This window comes from Dryobates pubescens, chromosome 10 (genome assembly GCF_014839835.1).
Source record: "Dryobates pubescens isolate bDryPub1 chromosome 10, bDryPub1.pri, whole genome shotgun sequence".
NCBI lineage: Eukaryota > Metazoa > Chordata > Aves > Piciformes > Picidae > Dryobates > Dryobates pubescens.
The window spans coordinates 1,455,108-1,473,287 of NC_071621.1; positions in this window are offsets into that span (position 1 = coordinate 1,455,108).

Sequence of the window (18,180 nt, forward strand, 5' to 3'; positions counted from 1 at the left end):
TTAAATGCTTTTCACCTAAGGAACTTGAATTTTTGTTTATTTTTTTTTTTAATGGTAAATACTGTTTCACTGTAGATATTTTGCTTATCATATTATTTTCTTACGCTCTTGGATGTTGCAGTCATTAGTGTTTGTACCGTGACAACAACCTGTCCTATCTAATATGAATTCCATTTCTGGTCTTTCCATACAAACCAGCAGAAATTTTGCTGTATAATTCCTCCTTTGACATATGTAATACAACATCAAGTGTTTATAGAGCAATAATTCTGAGCTTTCAAATGTAAAACAGGTGTCTGTTGGGATCCTCTTCATTCATAATTACTGAATTCCAACAATGAAGTTACTAGGTAGAGCAAGCTTTAATAAGCTGTAATTAGTAACTGTTCCAAAGTTTTGCATATATTTAATTTAATTAGAGACGTTTGTTGGTTTTGTTTTGTTTTGTTTTTTAATAAAATTAATCACATCTCATTTACAGTTTTCTTTGAAGGAACCATCATCATAGGTTGTTGGGGGTTTTTTTGAGATTTAGAGACATTAATAAATAGATCATTAACTAAATCAGAATTACTTCATTATGACTGTGATAATGAGATCAGCATATCCTTCAACTCTTAAGTTACAGAATCACAGAATCACAGAATCGTTTGGGTTGGAAGGGACCTCCAAGGGTCATGCAGGTCAACCCCCTCTGCAGCAAGCAGGGGCATCCTGCTTGCCTTATCTTTTGCAGAGAACTAATAGAAAAACTATCACCTCTTAACTCATTAATAAATTCTGTCCCATACAATTGGCCTTCCATGCATTTAGTATTCCACCTGACAGTTGTCAGTGAATTTATTTGCCCAAACTGAAGTCTATGAACCTCAGCCATATGCTATAATCTGCCCCTCATTTTTAGTAAAATTCTCTTCCATGTACTTTCCTGCTTCCTGTTGCCAACTTCCTGGTACTGTGCTGAACCATTTGGCTGCTATTAAAGTTAAGTATCAGAGTTGTGATTGTTTTTTCTCTTGAGTGAATAAGAAATCAAAAGTGTACAAGAGACTAAATTCCTCTTCTATAGTAACTTTAAAACTCATGTGATCTCTACCATATGCAAGGTGGATATTTATGTCAGCAGTAGGTGACTGTAGCCTTCCTGATTAACCATATACCAAATATCAACATATGTTTGTATATATTTCTTCACCCAGTTCTTGGTTGGATTTGTGGCTCTGTAGCTTGATCATCTCAATAACATCTGCTCAGAAAAGAAAAAAAAAATTAAAAATTGTGATGCCTTCCCTTCCTTCCATCTGCTGCTTTCCAGATGAAGTCTTGCTCTAACTGAACTAAAGAAAAATCATACCAGATCCTGGCTACAGATCATGAGGACGTGTGAGCAATCAGGACATTTGAATTATCCATCTGTGTTTGTATTAAGAGAACTGTTAAAAATTAGTCCAAAAACTCTTAAGTCAACAACCAGACTTCAATTTGAGTAAAAATACTTAAGTGCATGCTTAATTCATTTTTATTGAGCATAGAAAGTAAGCATTAGCTTAATTTTAAGGATATGTTTGCCTTTATTTGGCTTAATATAGAACACGTATTTCAGGCATAATCTAAGAAGCCCCTATAGAATAAATGCAAAATGTTCATGATCATGGTTTTACCATTGTAAAGTAGGATAAGTGCAAAAAGATGGAGCTAAATTTAGCCTTGAAAGTCTATTAAAAACAAAAAAAAGTACAAAGTGTATGAAGTGTTGAACTTAAAATCCTTTCTGCCTCAGAAGTGCATTAGGTTTTACGTTTTACTGAACTCTAATGGGATGTATCTTGATAGAATTCCCAGGCTGTGAATATGTGCATAAATAGGAGTTGTGTTGAATGTGTTGAGGTGACAATTCATTGCACAGGATTAATTTCAAAATGCAATCTGACTTCTGTGAAGCTTGGCATATGCCTTTTACAAATAAAGATGAGAACAAGCTGAGATGTTCATCCTTCATTTGGACCAGATGTCTTTCTATAGAACGCTGTAGTTAAACCATGGAAACCTCAGCCTAGAATCAAGCTCATGTTGTATATATTCCAAAAAATGTCTTCATTGAAAACCAAACCAGATAATTAGAAAAAACAAATCAAGGAACTTTATATTAAGAACAAATTAAATTGTTTTCCACTGCATTATTTTAATCCTTGATAATTAATCCATATCTTAGAAAACTAGGGAAGGAACCTTAACATTTTCTACATGATTACTAGCTCTAGATATTGGTTATACAGAGAGAATTCTACATTTGTGGGTTTTGGGATTTGGGTTTTTTGGTTGGTTTTTTTTTTTTTTTTTATAATTTTGATACTAAACCCGCTAGGTAGACACTGAATTCCACGATACCATGGGCAGTATGATAATAATAGGATACTATTGAACAAACAAACAAACAAACAAATACGGAAAAAGCAGAAACCTTCTTTTTCAAATAACTGTGTTTCCATTTATGTGTTTTTCACTTACCACTTTGTAACTAAACTGAACTTCTTGCGTTTTGACATTGACAAATTAGTGGAAATAAATGAAAAGACTGGAGTAGAGGAAAAGATGCTCTCTCAGACCACTTCCCTGTCCCAAGAGAAACATGACTGCCACCAATACTTTGTTAACCTTCCCTTTGTGCATGAAATCACCTTATCAAAGTGGAGAACAGGAGGACAAGAACTCAAACTAAACCCCATACCAGAACTTCCAAGTGCTGATGAACTTTCCCTGGCAGTAGGGCTCACTGAGTGTGTCAGTTGCTGTGCCCATGCCAGGTGGTTCAGTGCAACAACAACAACAAAAAATGTAAATATTTATCTCTATGTATATTTTAGAGGGTGGGGAATGGCATAAGAAAGACTGTTGGTCCCTTCTGTTCCTCAGCCTTTTGACCTATGCCATCATATTCAAAATGGTAGGAGTTGGCTTATTCTTGTGATTAAACCAAATCTCAACACAGGGAAACCATTTCAGGTCTTTCTCTTTGCAGCTCTTTACCCAGAATATATGCAATATGAAACTGAAACATGAAGTGGAATATCAACAGGATTATTGTCAATATCCAAGGCTCCTTTGATTCAAAAAACAGTGGAGAGGACATTCTTTAATGGAGGAAAACATAATGGTGGAATAAAGGAGCTGGAGACAAGGAAGCAACCTATGATATAAACCTTCTAGAACCAAACATTCCAGTGAAATGGAGAAGAAACAATAATTATATCTTCCACTTGTTCTTAGCAAAAATGTAAAAACAGTAATTATGGAGGGAAAATATTTGCATTAACAGAAGCAAAACCTAGATAAAAAACATATTCAAAGACAGTGTTATAAGTTGCTGAGATTTACAGACATAGGAGTTAAATTCCTGAAGCATATTCCTTAAAACCAAGGTCCAAAGAAAGTGAAGCAATTGAAATCTAGAATCAAAAAAGAATTGTCACCTTTGACAAGCATCAGAGCACAAATAAATCTAGAAAATATATCAGTAGATAGTTCAAGTAAGGTTGTGAAATCACTTCAGTTTTGACTTAAAAGTTTTTGGTTAGTTCAACAACTATGAAGTGGAAGAATATGTCATCAGTTTCAGGAAAACCCGCTATGTACCATTTTTCTCCGTCGTCTTTAGCTCAGAATGTATTTTCATGGAGTGAATGCTTCATTTCTTTGAATTCAACAGCCCTGTGGCAATGACATCAATTTTCTCATAGAAATGGTATTGGAAATAGACTTTTAACTGTCTTTCATCCATGACCATGGTTGCTTAACAAAAGTGTATTGTGGTGGTGTCATTTACTCCTCTTTTCACAAAGAACCTTAGCAATAGCCAGAAACTCCTCATTTAAAAAACTTTGTATGTTACAGAACAGGGCGTTAATTATGCACCTTTAGATGTGGCAAAGAAGTTGCCACTGTATCATTTGTATGTCTTGCTACTTATTTAATTGATTACTAATACAATGCAACTAATGTATCCAAACCAAAGCACTGTATGACTGCAGGCAAAAATGCTAACTTGTTCAAATGTGTTAATGTCAAAGAATTAGGAACTTCAAACTAGGGATTCATTGTCCAGATCATCCTCCTACTTTCTGTGAAAATAAAGTGTTTAGTAAGGGATCATGTAGATCTACAACTGATAGTCAGGTAAACATACTCACCACAAGCTCCTCATTCAGAGATGCAGGCTTGTCGTGTAAAAACACATCTTTGGAGAAGACTGTAAACATGATAGTTCCAAAAAATAGTTTTATTCGTAATGACCTTTTCCAAAGGCAAGGCAGAAACATGCAGGGGCAAGAGGAAGTACTTGAGACCAACAAAATGAGAGAATTTCTTCTGATGTTAACCAAAGTATTGCTTTGGCATAACATATTCAGATACACAAATTTTATCTCTGTTCTCACAGTTTTCTTCATTGTACATGAACTTTAGAGGTAAACAAAAATACATGGAATGCAGTTAGGCTTCAGCTGAAGAAAATTATCTGTATACATTGACAGAAATGCAAGCAAGCACCTCTGTGACATACCAGTATAACCACTGCTCTCAGTGGTGTCCCCAACTACATCTTTCTGTGATCTTTAGTTAGTCAACTGAAAAACAGCACCTGAAGCACTGAACCTTGGTAGGTAAGTAGAAAAATAGAAGTTAAAGTGTTACACTGGGAGAAAAGAAAAGGAAAAAAAACCAAAGGAATGCTTTCCCTTTTCAGAAAATGATGAGAAGCATTCAGTAGTGTTGTAGCTTGTGAAATGTCTTTTTGTTGTGGCAGAATGTAATTACAGCAAACTAGTTTTATCACTAGTTTTATCACACACAAATATTTTACACATTTAACCTGCAGCTAATCCACAGAGACATGAATGTTGTAAGTCAGTTTTAAATGTAGAGGGTGCAGTTTTCATTGCCCTGCCAAGGAAAAGACAGGAATGAGGTACACAAGATGGGGGAAACCAAATGTTCATCTTTGTTATGATACTATCTTGATTTAAGTATCTGAAGACTGAGCAAACTGCATTAAATAATTTTATTGCTGTGTCTGCATTGCTTGGGTATGATCCAGAAGTGCTATATTTTACCCAAAAAATTGGAAAGCTGATTAAGTCAAAATGGATTTCTTGGTGACCTATGATTGCAGCCTTGTAAACTTATTGATTATGGTCCTCAACGTTGTTCTCATTGATAGCTGCATCTGAAACATTGTAAACCCCTTGGCATTCACTTTCTTCAGACAGAAAACATTAGCAAAGTGACTTTATGTTTTTCAGTGCAATGTGAGGCAAGAAAATATGGTGGATTTAATTTCCTTCTCTAAAGCAAATCTTACTGTAAGGGAACTTATTAATTGCATCATTTTATCCTGTCATATTTCTTTAGCCTAGGTTATGTAGCTCTGGTTAGTAATCATTTTATCAAAATTACAGAGCATGTAATGTAACTGAAATTTGTGATTGGAAATTAATTAATTTGTCTGGAGTGTACTAAGCACATTCCATGGCTATTTTATGAAATTACTGTTAATTTTTTTGTGGGTATGGTTGGAGGAAGGCGGGTTTTGAAATTGCATATGGAGCATAGCTCTTTCCAGCTGTGATTTTCTAGAAAAGACTCAACTGTATTAGGAACAGCTTGTAAACCTCTTTTGATATGAAGGACTTTCTGACATCTAGGAGATAGATGCACAGCTAGATGCTCATGATAGGAGCTAGTGCACACCTGTCATCTGTGCACTCCTGAAAACCATTTGCTGTATCTGGTATGAAATTAATACTTCTTATAAGCTCAGAAGAAAATGGTTTATCCTTAGTGAAGTTCATACCTGTCTGAAATTTTCTTGAAGGGAACAGTGAAATCAGGAAGAAAGGAAGGAAAATGAAAAGGAAAAGGGGAAAGGGGAAAAGGGAAAAGGGAAAGGGGAAAGGGGAAAAAGGAAAGGGGGAGGGGGGAAGGGGAAAGGGGGAGGGGGGAAGGGGAAAGGGGGAGGGGGAAAGGGAAAAGGGGAAGGGAAAGGGGAAGGGAAAGGGGAAGGGGAAGGGGAAGGGGAAGGGAAAGAAGGGAAAGGGGAAGGGGAAGGGAAAGGGAAAGGGGAAGGGGAAGGGAAAGGGAAAGAAGGGAAAGGGAAGCAAGCAGAATGCCATCCTACAAACTCGATTTGCTCCAAGTGGTAGTAAAATGTATTTTCTCAAGACACACTGTTTTTAAGCCCCAGTTAGGTGCTGGTGAACATCAGAGAGTAGAAAAAACACTGACTCCAGGAGGGCTGAGTTTTACTGAAGACTTCCAAGACTGCTTTGCACTGAACTTGTTCTGTAGCTAAATGTTCAATCTACTTTCTACCATGATGCTAGGCAAACTTAATCAACACTTAATTATGAAAATTAGCATTTTTGTAGAATTGTTTATATAATCCTATAGAAAATTTTAAAACAATGCTGCAGACTATGATGATTTATGATTCTTCTTCCTATCTTGTTCAGTGGGAGTGATAAGACATGTTCCTGGACTGCACAGAAGACAACTTCCTCCTCCAAATTGTAGAGGAACCAACAAGAAAAGGTGCTATGCTGGACCTTGTTCTCACCAACAGGGAAGGGCTGGTAACCAATGTGAGGCTCAGAGACAGCCTTGGCTGCAGTGACCATGAAGCAGTTGAATTTAAGATCCTCAGGGCAATCAGGAGGACATATTTCAAGCTTACAACCCTAGACTTTAGGCATGCAGACTTTGATCGCTTCAGGGATCTCATAGCCAAAGTGTCATGGGGCAAAGCCCTGGAGGGAAGAGGGAAGAGGGACCCAGGACAGCTGGTCAGTATTCAAGGACCACCTCCTCTGTGTCCAGGAGCTATGTATACCAACAAAGAGAAAAGCAGGAAAGAATGCTAGGAGGCCTGCCTGGATGAGCAAGGAGCTACTGGACACACTAGTACTTAAAAAGAAACTCTACAGGAAGTGGAGGGAAGGACAGCTAGAACAGGGGGTATATAAGGAAGATGCCCAAGCAGCAAGAGACCTGGTTAGGAAAGTGTGGCCAGCAGATCAAGGGAGGTGATTCTCCCCTTCTACTCAGCTCTGGTGAGACCCCACCTGGAGTACTGCATCCAGTTCTAGAGCCCCTATTACAAGAGGGATCTGGAGGTGCTAGAATGTGTCCAGAGAAGGGCCACAAAGATGATCGGTGGGCTGGAGCACCTCTCCTATGAGGACAGACTGAAAGAGTTGGGGCTGTACAGTCTGGAGAAGAGAAGGCTCCGAGGTGACCTAATTGTGGCCTTCCAGTATCTGAAGGGGGCCTACAAGAAGGCTGGGGAGGGACTTCTCGGGATCTCAGGTAGTGATAGGACTAGGGGGAATGGAATGAAGCTGGAGGTGGGGAGATTCAGGCTGGACGTGAGGAGGAAGTTCTTCACCATGAGAGTGGTGAAGCCCTGGAATGGGTTGTCCAGGGAGCTGGTTGAGGCCCTGTCCCTGGAGGTGTTTAAGCCCAGGCTGGATGAGGCACTGGCCAGCCTGATCTAGTGTAGAGTGTCCCTGCCCATGGCAGGGGGGTTGGAACTAGATGATGCTTGTGGTCCCTTCCAACCCTGACTGATACTGATACTATGATACTGATACTGATACTAAAAGAATGCAATACACATTTCTTTTTTTGACTGTGAGGGCTAGAATGAAAGAAAAAGGCCTCTCATGAGAGGTACAGGTAATTGCATCTCATAAAATCCTCTGTTAAATGGACTATGTATCACACAAGTATATGCAGGCAATTTCCTTTTAGAATGGAATGGAATGGAATGGAATGGAATGGAATGGAATGGAATAGAATAGAATAGAATAGAATAGAATAGAATAGAATAGAATAGAATAGAATAGAATAGAATAGACCAGGTTGGAAGAGACCTTCAAGATCATTGCATCCAACCCATCAACCAATCCAACACCACCTAAACAACTAACCCATAGCACCCAACACCCCATCAAGTCTCCTCCTGAACATGTCCAATGATGGTGACTCCATCACCTCCCCCGGCAGCCCATTCCAATGGGCAATCACTCTCTCTGTATAGAACTTCCTCCTGACATCCAGCCTAAACCTCCCCTGGTGCAGCCTGAGACTGTGTCCTCTTGTTCTGGTACTGGCTGCCTGGGAGAAGAGACCAACCTCTGCTTGTCTACAACCTTCCTTCAGGTAGTTGTAGAGAGCAATAAGGTCACCCCTGAGTCTCCTCTTCTCCAGGCTAAGCAGCCCTAGCACCCTCAGCCTCTCCTCATAGGGCTTGTGTTCCAAACCCCTCACCAACTTCGTTGCTCTTCTCTGGACACGCTCCAGCAAGTCAACATCCTTCCTGAACTGAGGGGCCCAGAACTGGACACAGTACTCAAGGTGCAGCCTAACCAGTGCAGTGTACAGGGGCAGAATGACCTCCCTGCTCCTGCTGGCCACACTGTTCCTGATGCAGGCCAGGATGCCATTGGCCCTCCTGGCTGCTGGGGCACACTGCTGGTTCATGTTCAGCCTACCATCAACCAGTACCCCCAGGTCCCTCTCTACCTGGCCGCTCTCCAGCCACTCTGCCCCCAGCCTGTAGCACTGCATGGGGTTGTTGTGGCCAATGTGCAGAACCCGGCATTTGGATGTGTTCAATCTCATGCCGTTGGATTCTGCCCATCTGTCCAGCCTGTCGAGGTCTCGCTGAAAAGCCTCTCAACCCTCCAGCAGATCAGCTCCTGCCCCCAGCTTGGTGTCGTCAGCAAATTTACTGATGATGGACTCGATGCCCTCATCCAGATCATCAATGAAGATGTTAAAGAGCATGGGGCCCAGCACTGATCCTTGGGGCACACCACTGGTGACTGGCCGCCAGCTGGATGTGGCACCATTCACCACCACTCTTTGGGCTCGGCCCTCCAGCCAGTTCCTAACCCATCGCAGTGTGCTCCCATCCAAGCCATGGGCTGACAGCTTGGCCAGGAGTTTGCTGTGGGGGACAGTGTCAAAGGCCTTGCTGAAGTCCAGGTAGACTACATTCACAGGCCTCCCCACATCCACCAGGCAGGTCACCTGATCATAGACAGAGATCATGTTGGTGAGGCAGGACCTGCCCTTCCTAAACCCATGCTGGCTGGGCCTGATCCCTTGGCCATCCTGTAAGTGCTGTGTGATTGCACTCAGGATGACCTGTTCCATAATGTTGCCTGGCACTGAGGTCAGGCTGACAGGTCTATAATTCCCTGGCTCATCCAACTGGTCCTTCTTGTGGATGGGCACCACATTGGCCAGCTTCCAGTCTTCTGGGACCTCTCCAGTGAGCCAGGACTGATGAAAAACGATGGAGAGTAGCTTGGCCAGCTCATCTGCCAGCTCTCTCAGCACCCTAGGATGGATCCCATCTGGTCCCATGGATTTGTGGGGATCCAAGCGGCTAAGGATATCTCTAACTATCCCCTCCCCCTGGAACAGAGGGAAACTATGCAGCTCCCTGGCTCCTTCTGCCAGCTCTGCAGGCCAGCTGTCTGGAAGACCTTCTGTCCTGCAAGAAAAAATTGAGGCAAAGAAAGTGTTAAGTACTTCTGCCTTTTCCCCATCCTTTGTTACAATGTTTCCCTCCGTGTCAGCCAAGAAGTGGCGGTTGTCCTTGCCCTTCCTCTTGCTATTAACGTATTTATAGAAGGACTTTTTGTTGTCCTTCACAGCAGAGGACAGTCTAAGCTCCAAATGTGCTTTTGCCTCCCTAATTTTTTTCCTGCAAGACCTATCAGCATCCTTAAACATTCCATGGGTTGCCTCACCTTTCTTCCAAAGATGATACACCCTCTTTTTCTCCCTTAGTTCTATTAAAATTTCATTACCCATCCAGGCTGGCCGTCTGCCCCGGCGGCTCATCTTCTGGCACATTGGCACAGCCTGTTCCTGTGCCTTCAAGAGGTCTTCCTTGAAGCAGGTCCAGCTCTCCTGGACCCCTTTATTTTTAAGGGCTTTATCCCACAGAACTCTCTGAGTTAGTTCCTTGAGTAATCTGAAGTCTGCCCTCCAGAAGTCCAGATTGGAGGTCTTCTTGCTGCCCCTCTTAGCTTGACCAAATACTGAAAATTCAATTATCTCATGGTCGCTGGCCCCTGAACACCCTCCGACCACCACATCACCCACCAGCCCTTCCCTATTGGTGAAGAGGAGGTCAAGCGTAGCCTTGCCCCTGGTAGGCTCACGTAGCACCTGGAATAAGAAGTTGTCCTCCATGTACTCTAAGAACCTCCTAGACTGCCTCATTTCTGCAGTCTTGAGATCCCAGCAGATATCAGGCAGGTTGAAGTCGCCCATGAGAACAAGGTCAGGTGATCTTGAGACAGACTTAAGCTGCCTATAGAATGACTCATCAACATCTTCATCCTGGTTGGGTGGTCTATAACAAACTCCAATCTGGATGCGTGCCCTGCTGGTCTTCCCTCTAATTTTCACCCACAAGCACTCAACTCAATCATCCCTGATCTCCAGCTCAATGGCAGGGCTCTAGTGCCTCCCTGATGTACGGGGCCACCCCTCCACCCCTTCTTCCTTGCCTGTCTCTCCTGAAGAGCCTGTAGCTGTCAATTGCAGCAATTGTCATGTGAGTCTTCCCACCACATCTAGGTGATGGCAACTACATCATAACTTTCCTGCTGCAACAAGGCTTCCAGCTCCTCTTGTTTGTTACCCATGCTTCGTGCATTAGTGTACATGCACTGCAGCTGGGCTGCTGGTATCACCTCTGGCTCTATCTTATCACCCCCAGACTCCTGCCCGAGGGGACTAGTTTCAGCCCCTTCCCCCTTTGAAACTAGTTTAAAGCCCTCTCAATGAGACCTCCCAATTCCCTTCCCAGAATATTTTTCCCTTTGAGGGACAGGCCATTCTCATATTCTGTGACCTTTCCCCTCCTCTGGGACAGATATACTCTATCTGTTGCCAGCTGACCTGGTGCAGTAGAAAGTTTTTCAAGATCGAAAAACCCAAAATTCTTTTGACTGCACCAGCCTCTAAGCCACTAGTTGACTATGGCTGCTGTCCTGTTCCTTATGGTATTCCCTCCTGCAACTAAGGGTATTGAAAAAATTATTTGTGCACCAGACCCCTCGACCAGATCTCCCAGGGACTTGAAGTTATTTTTGATAGCCCTGGGAGTTGTGGTTGCAACATTATCATTCCCTAATTGCATAACTAGTAAGGGATAGTAGTCAGAGGGCTGGACCAGACTAGGCAGCCTTCTGGTAACATCTCCAACTTGGGCTCCGGGGAGACAACAAACTTCCCTATGAGATGGGTCTGGTCGACATATGGTGCCCTCTGTTCCACTCAGGAGGGAATCACCAATAACAATTACCCTCCTCTTTTTTTTTGAGGGAGCAGGTCTTGATGCCAGGGGAGGGCTGTTTAACCTTAGGCTGCTTTGCCTTAGGCTGTTTAACCTTAGGCTGTTTACCCTCAGGGAAAACTCCAGATGGTGTGTCCTCCAGCATCAGTATCACTTCACCCTCTATCTCCAGTGCCCCATACCTGTTTTCCAAGAGCAGCGGGGAAGGTGAGGGGAGGCAAGGAGGTTTAATCTTGTGTCTTTTGAGAGGAACCTGCGTCCATTCCCCTCTGCTTTTTGGACAATCAGCCTCTGCTGGGGGAGCCTGCAGAGCCTGCTTACTCTGGTTCATCTCTTTCCTCTTCTGGTTCATCTCTTTCCTCCTCTGGTTCATCTCTTTCCTACATTCCCTTACATCTCTAAGACTAGCAAACTTGTCCTTCAGTCTCACCACCAGGTTAAGCAGATAGTCAATCTGCTCACACCTTATGCGAGAGTTGCCCCCACTACCCTGCATCTCAAGAGCCAGGCTCCAGCACTCTCTACAGCCAGATACCTGGACAGCTATCTGCTTGTGTTCTACCCCAGTCTGGGTCAACACTGGTTTTTTTAAGGAGTTTTTGCTGCGAGTTACAACCATGCTTGTCCCTGGCCACAGCACCTACTGGACAAAAAAGAAAAAAATTAGAAAAAGTGCAGCAGCACGCGAGAGCACGCGAGAGCACGAGAGAATACAAGAGAATACAGGCTTCCCGCCGAACAGAACCCCCGCCAGCCGCTGCTGACACAGGGATCATGAGCCTCAGGCATGTGAAAAGATGGCTCCTCCAAGCCTCACAGCGTGTGCAGGGATTTCCGTAGTGCCGGCAGTTCCCATAGCCCGAAAAGGAGAGGAGAGGAGCTCATTTCGCTTTGTCCTCTGTTTCCAATTTCTTCCCCTCCCCCTGCCACATATAAACATTTGGGTTCAGCATGTGCTAGAAGTTAAATGCAAGGATTAAAATATGTTTTAAATTCCTAACAACAGAGCAATACTCCTGCCATGGTTGAACACTATGGTTCATACAAATTAATCTCTGAAGGTAAGTAGTCATCAATATATATGTGACTCTAATACTAGTGATTAAGTGCCATCTTCTCTTCTGGTTCTGTTAGGTTTACACAAAAATGACGATAAATGCTTTCTTCAATTGTATGGATGTTCATATGGATAAATATCCTATCTGCCTTGATAATTAAAAAAACCCAGATTTTACCAGATTTATTTTATATATATATATATGAGGCTTGTACCTGTATTAAAAGTAAAAATGTGTAGTTCTTATCAGTTTTATTTGATAACTCATCTACTTATAGGTAAAATGTCCAAAGATATGTCAAATATAGTTTTAGACAATCCATTTCAAATTTAAGATTTCAAGAATTTCAAGTAACTATGTCTGATTAGACAGTGACTTTGATATCAGATTGTGATTTAAAAGGTACCAAGGGAAAACTACAAACTATGTCAAAAGGGGGAAAGTGCATTCTAATAGTTAAATTTAAAACAATCTTAGATTTATTTATCAAAAGGTAAAATTTGTCACCTCATCAAGGGGTCTTTTAGGAAAACACCACCTGGATCTCTGTTTTACCATTCATCTCATTTTCAGATTTCTCTGTGACCCAGCAGGCTGGCAGAGTTATCTCTAGTGGTCCAAACACAAATCACTTTAGATGTTGAAGATTAAAACTAACACACTGAAAGTCTTGGAAATACAAAGTCCGCCCATGGCCACACTTGTCATCTTCAGACAGAATGACTAACTAGATTGTTGCATGCTAGAAGAGCTTCTACATGATAAAATATCTGCCATTATCTGAAGAGAAAGACAGGTGTCAACAACTATGAGCAAAATGTGCCTACTATTGGTGACCAACTGATCACTGCAGAGCAGCCAGATGGCAAATCAGACATTGCTTTTAGTATCAGTAGCTGCCTTCAGTGCACAGGCTCCTTGTGTCAGAAGAGCAGAACTGTCAGTATAAGCAAATCGCTTGAAGTAAAAATCATCACCATTTCAGAGTTAGATCCTTTCCTAAAGTCCAAAGCATAGCTATGAAGTCTTTGATTATATCTCAGTGATGATAGCATGATACTTTTCACCTCTTATATTTGCAGGGGTTTTTTGGAAGTGCATGTAAACTAGTTGAATTATTCAGCTCCTTTGCCTGTCTGATTGCACAGCTGATTACTCATGTAAACATTCAGCAGATATGAGTTTTGCAGATGCAATTAATTACAAAATGCAGACAAAAATATAGTTCTGCATCATAAACTTAAAAACTTGTAAGCCAGAATGCAAACAGGTACTTGAAATATTGGGAAAATATTAAGGGTGCATTTGGATTTTTTTTTAATTATTTTTTGTAAGAGGAAATTGGTTTCAATACTGATTTGTAATATTTTAAATAGATAAATATTTTAATAGTTTTTAATTAGTTTTTATAAGAACATTGCTTCCAGAAATACAACTGCACAACTAATGACCACTGAAAGGAAAATGTCAAATTTGCCCAAATTCTGTGTTTTACCCATATTCCAAATAATTTCTTATTTTTTATTTTTTTCTTATTTTTTTCAGTGAATTGTTTACAATGACAAACTTCTGATTAAGATTAAAAACTAATATAAAAGTAAAACCTGTAAGATAAACCAAACCAATCAGCCAAACAAAAAAGTCTCCTAAATCTACAATAAACATAAATCCATAGCTATCCTGACTTAGAGAAAGGTACACAAGAGACTCAGGAAGTTTCTTGTATTATGCTTCTATTTCAGCGCTGGACACAGGTAGAATCATTTCAAAAGGCCTGTGTGTCTTCAGAGAGTTTGGGGCAAACTTTTATACAGAAAGTTATCTGTGGTATGTCAATACTTAACAGAAAAATCCAGATGCCTCCTATCTATACAAAGGTTATCTATCTAAAAACAGCAGAAGTATACATATCACCCAGGTGTCCTTTATCTAATGCAAAAGACCCTCTTGTCCAAGGCTAACAGAAGTAAATCACTGAAAAATCCTGCTATTCCTTATCTATGCAGAGGCTGTCTGCCAACTCCTCTCCTCCTCCCTGCATTCCAGCATTCAGCTAACAAGGAAAATTCTTATCTACTTGGTTATTCTGTTAATGAGAATTTTCTGTTCATCAGTTCCCCCCTTTCTTACAGCCAAGAGTATATTCCTATACTATACTTTCTTAAAATAATGTCCTGTTTCCAGCTCATGCCTGAGTTTATCATTTTTATACTTCTGGTAGGATTCTACACTACTCTTTCCCGCACACATAATGATCTTAACCAAAACTAACAATAATATTATTAATAAAATAATCATTAAAATTCCCAGCAACAGCTGTTTAAGCCAGAGAATATTGGGCATCCATGAGGTTAACTCTTCCCAGAGATCTGATAATCCATATGACGTATCATCCTTGCTCACCTCATGTAATACTTTCCCCTGTTCCCATATATTCTGTACATCAGTTTTAATTTGTCCTGACTTATCTACATAGGTGCAACAAGTGGTGTTTATCAAGGTGCACACACCTCCCATTTCAGCTGTAATAATATCCAAAGCCAGCCTGTTTTGCAGTGACACACTGCTCACAGACTTAACTTCCACCTGCAGATTCTGCACCGCATCAGCTGCTGAATTAGCAATGATTTCCATTGTAGCTGATATATTTACTATTGCTCTTTCAAGTTGTGCAACGCCTAGTGCAGGGATCAATGCTCGAACAAAACTGTGATAGCCAGTGTTGTATCTGACAAGGGGATTTGCTGTCCTTCTGTGTCTTCTCCAAAGAGTTCTCCAATATCCTCTAGGCAGGATCTCATGATGGACAGTGATTTGCGGGGTTAAGTAGCCTGCAGTGCAAACTCCTGTCCATTTTGGGGGTAAGCTTTTTCTGGCATACCCATCTCCACATAACCACCAATATCCATAAGGGAGTAAGCAACTAGTTTGACTCAATAGGGCTACACCAGCCCCTACAACATCCAGCCTGTTTTCTTTGGAAGAGGTACAGCCATTTCCCTGAACCCATGGATTGACACCTGAGACTTCTCCAGGGGAAGAGTAATTCCAGCTGCAGCCCAACCCTGTTAAGTTTCGCCATCCTACCTTATTTTCACTATTTTCATTACTTTCTACAAAAAGGGTTCGTGAAGGATCTACAATTAATAAGTCAAACTTTGGACCCAGGCTTTCTGAGCTATCTTTCCCATGCTGACAATTGTGGAAGTTACTCTCAGATGTAGTCACCCAGTCTGATGGCCCCCAAGTCCAATTCATTGAGGCTACCCCAAATAAAGGGGTCCTCATTTGGCCTCGAGGAAGTTCAGTGCATATCCAACAGTTAGAGAGATTAGTTTGCAAAGCCAATTCTTGACTAACATTTAAGTACATATTTCCTTCCCATCCCTTAATAGTATCAATCAACAAACAAATCACAATTATCGATACAACTTGAACTTCAGGGGCCCCTGGGATTCGAGTTTCCATTCTCTCGCTGAGGTCTTCTTGACTCTGGTGTGGTGAATCCAAGCAGCTTGCTCCTTGATTTTGATAGCTGTGAAGGATGTCAGTAACACCTGGTATGGTCCAGTCCACTTGGGCTCCAGAGGGTTCTCTGAAAGAGATCTGATATAGACATAATCTCCAGGTTCCACATCATGGACTGGTCTGTCTAACCCTCTCACATTGGTTCCAATCACCTGTTTGTTGACAATGCTCAGGTTCTTATATATTTGCTGAACATACTTGTTCAACATTTCCTCTCTAAATTGTCCTGGTTCAGAAGGGTCCATAGTGCCTACTACGTAAGGTCTTCCAAACAGGATTTCAAATGGGCTCAACCCTTCCTTTATTCTTTGCTTAGTTCGAATTCGCAACAGGGCAATTGGTAATGCTTGTGGCCAAGGCAGGTTTGCTTCCTGTCCAATTTTTACTATCTGATTTTTGATTAAGTGGTTCATTTTCTCCACTTGCCCACTCGAATGTGGATTGTAGGGGGTGTGGAGTTGCCAATCAATCCCTAAAATTTTGCTCACCTGCTGTACCACCTTGGCCACAAAATGAGGTCCCCTGTCTGAGGAAATAGCAGCAGGTACCCCAAAACGAGGTATTATCTCTTGTAACACTGTCTTAGTAACCTCTCGTGCTTTGTTTGTGCGGCAGGGAAATGCTTCTGGCCAACCAGAGAAGGTGTCAGTGAGTACCAACAGGTACCTGTATCCCCCCTTTCTTGGGAGTTCAGTAAAATCAATTTGCCATTGTTGTCCTGGATAATTTCCTTTGCTAATTTGTCCCAGTCTAACTCCTCTTCTTACTTTGGGGTTAGCCTTAAGACACACCTCACAGTGCCGGGTTACCTGTTCTACTGTGGTGTATAACTTCCGTGCTATACACTCCTGAACCAATTTTCGATACAGGGCTTCTGCTCCCCAGTGAGTCTTTGCATGTTCCATCTGAACAAAAGCCCAGAGAAGGTTAGTGGGAATGATTAATCTCCCATCCGGTGTCCTGGCCCAGCCCTTTCCTATCCTATTCCCCAAAAGGTCTTTGATTAATTTCTGATCCTCTGTGCTGTACACAGGTTCTGGCTCTTTTTGCTCAATTGACAGTTTACCATCTGGGATCAAAACAAACTCTGACACCTTCCTCCCCTTCCTGGCCACCCTTTTTGCTGTTTCATCTGCCAGTCTGTTGCCTCTTTCTTGATCAGTATTCCCTTTTTGGTGTGCTTTGCAGTGCATTATGGCTACTTTGCTTGGCTTCTGCACTGCTTCTAGCAGCCTCAGTATTTCTTCTGCATGCTTAATACCTTTTCCTTGAGATGTCAACAGTCCTCTTTCCTTCCAAATGGCTCCATGGGCATGTACCACCCCAAAGGCATACTTGGAGTCAATCCATATGTTTGCACTTTTCCCTTGGGAAAGCTCAAGGGCTCTGGTGAGTGCTATTATCTCTGCCTTTTGAGCGGAGGTGTTACTTGGTAGGGCTTCTGCCTCGATTACCTCTTCTGCGGTAGTTACGGCGTACCCAGCTTTTCTTTCTCCCTGGATCACAAAACTGCTTCCATCAGTGTACCAGTTATGGTCTGCCTTTTCCAGGGGTTCTTCCTTCAGGTCAGGTCTGCTGGAATAAGTGGCCTCAATTGTTTCCAAACAATCGTGAATAACTGGTTCTCCATCACCACCCTGGAGGAAAGAGGCTGGATTGACAAAGTTAGCAACTTTAATTTCTACATCATCCTGCTCCACTAGGATGGCTTGGTATTTAAGAAATCGTTGTGGAGACAGCCAGTGTCCTCCCTTGGCTTCTAGAACAGCAGAGATGGTGTGTGATACCAGGACCGTGATCTTCTGCCCCATTGTGAATTTGCGAGACTCTTGAATGTTAATTGCAACTGCTGCCACAGCCCTCAGGCATCCTGGCCATCCCTTGCTTACCTCATCCAGTTGTTTAGAGAGGTATGCCACTGCCCTTCGGTAGGGTCCTAAGGTTTGTGCTAGGACTCCGAGTGCTATCCCTTGGCTTTCATGGGAATACAATAAAAAAGGTTTAGTGACATCAGGTAGGCCTAGTGCTGGTGCCCTCATCAATTCCTTCTTTAAGGTATGGAAAGCTTGTTCAGCTTCCCCATTCCATTGCAAGTCCTTATCAGTCTCTTTCAATAATTCATAGAGGGGTTTCACAAGCAGGCCATAATTATAAATCCACAACCGGCACCACCCTGTCATTCCCAAAAAGGTTCGGAGTGCCTTTACTGTGTTTGGCAGG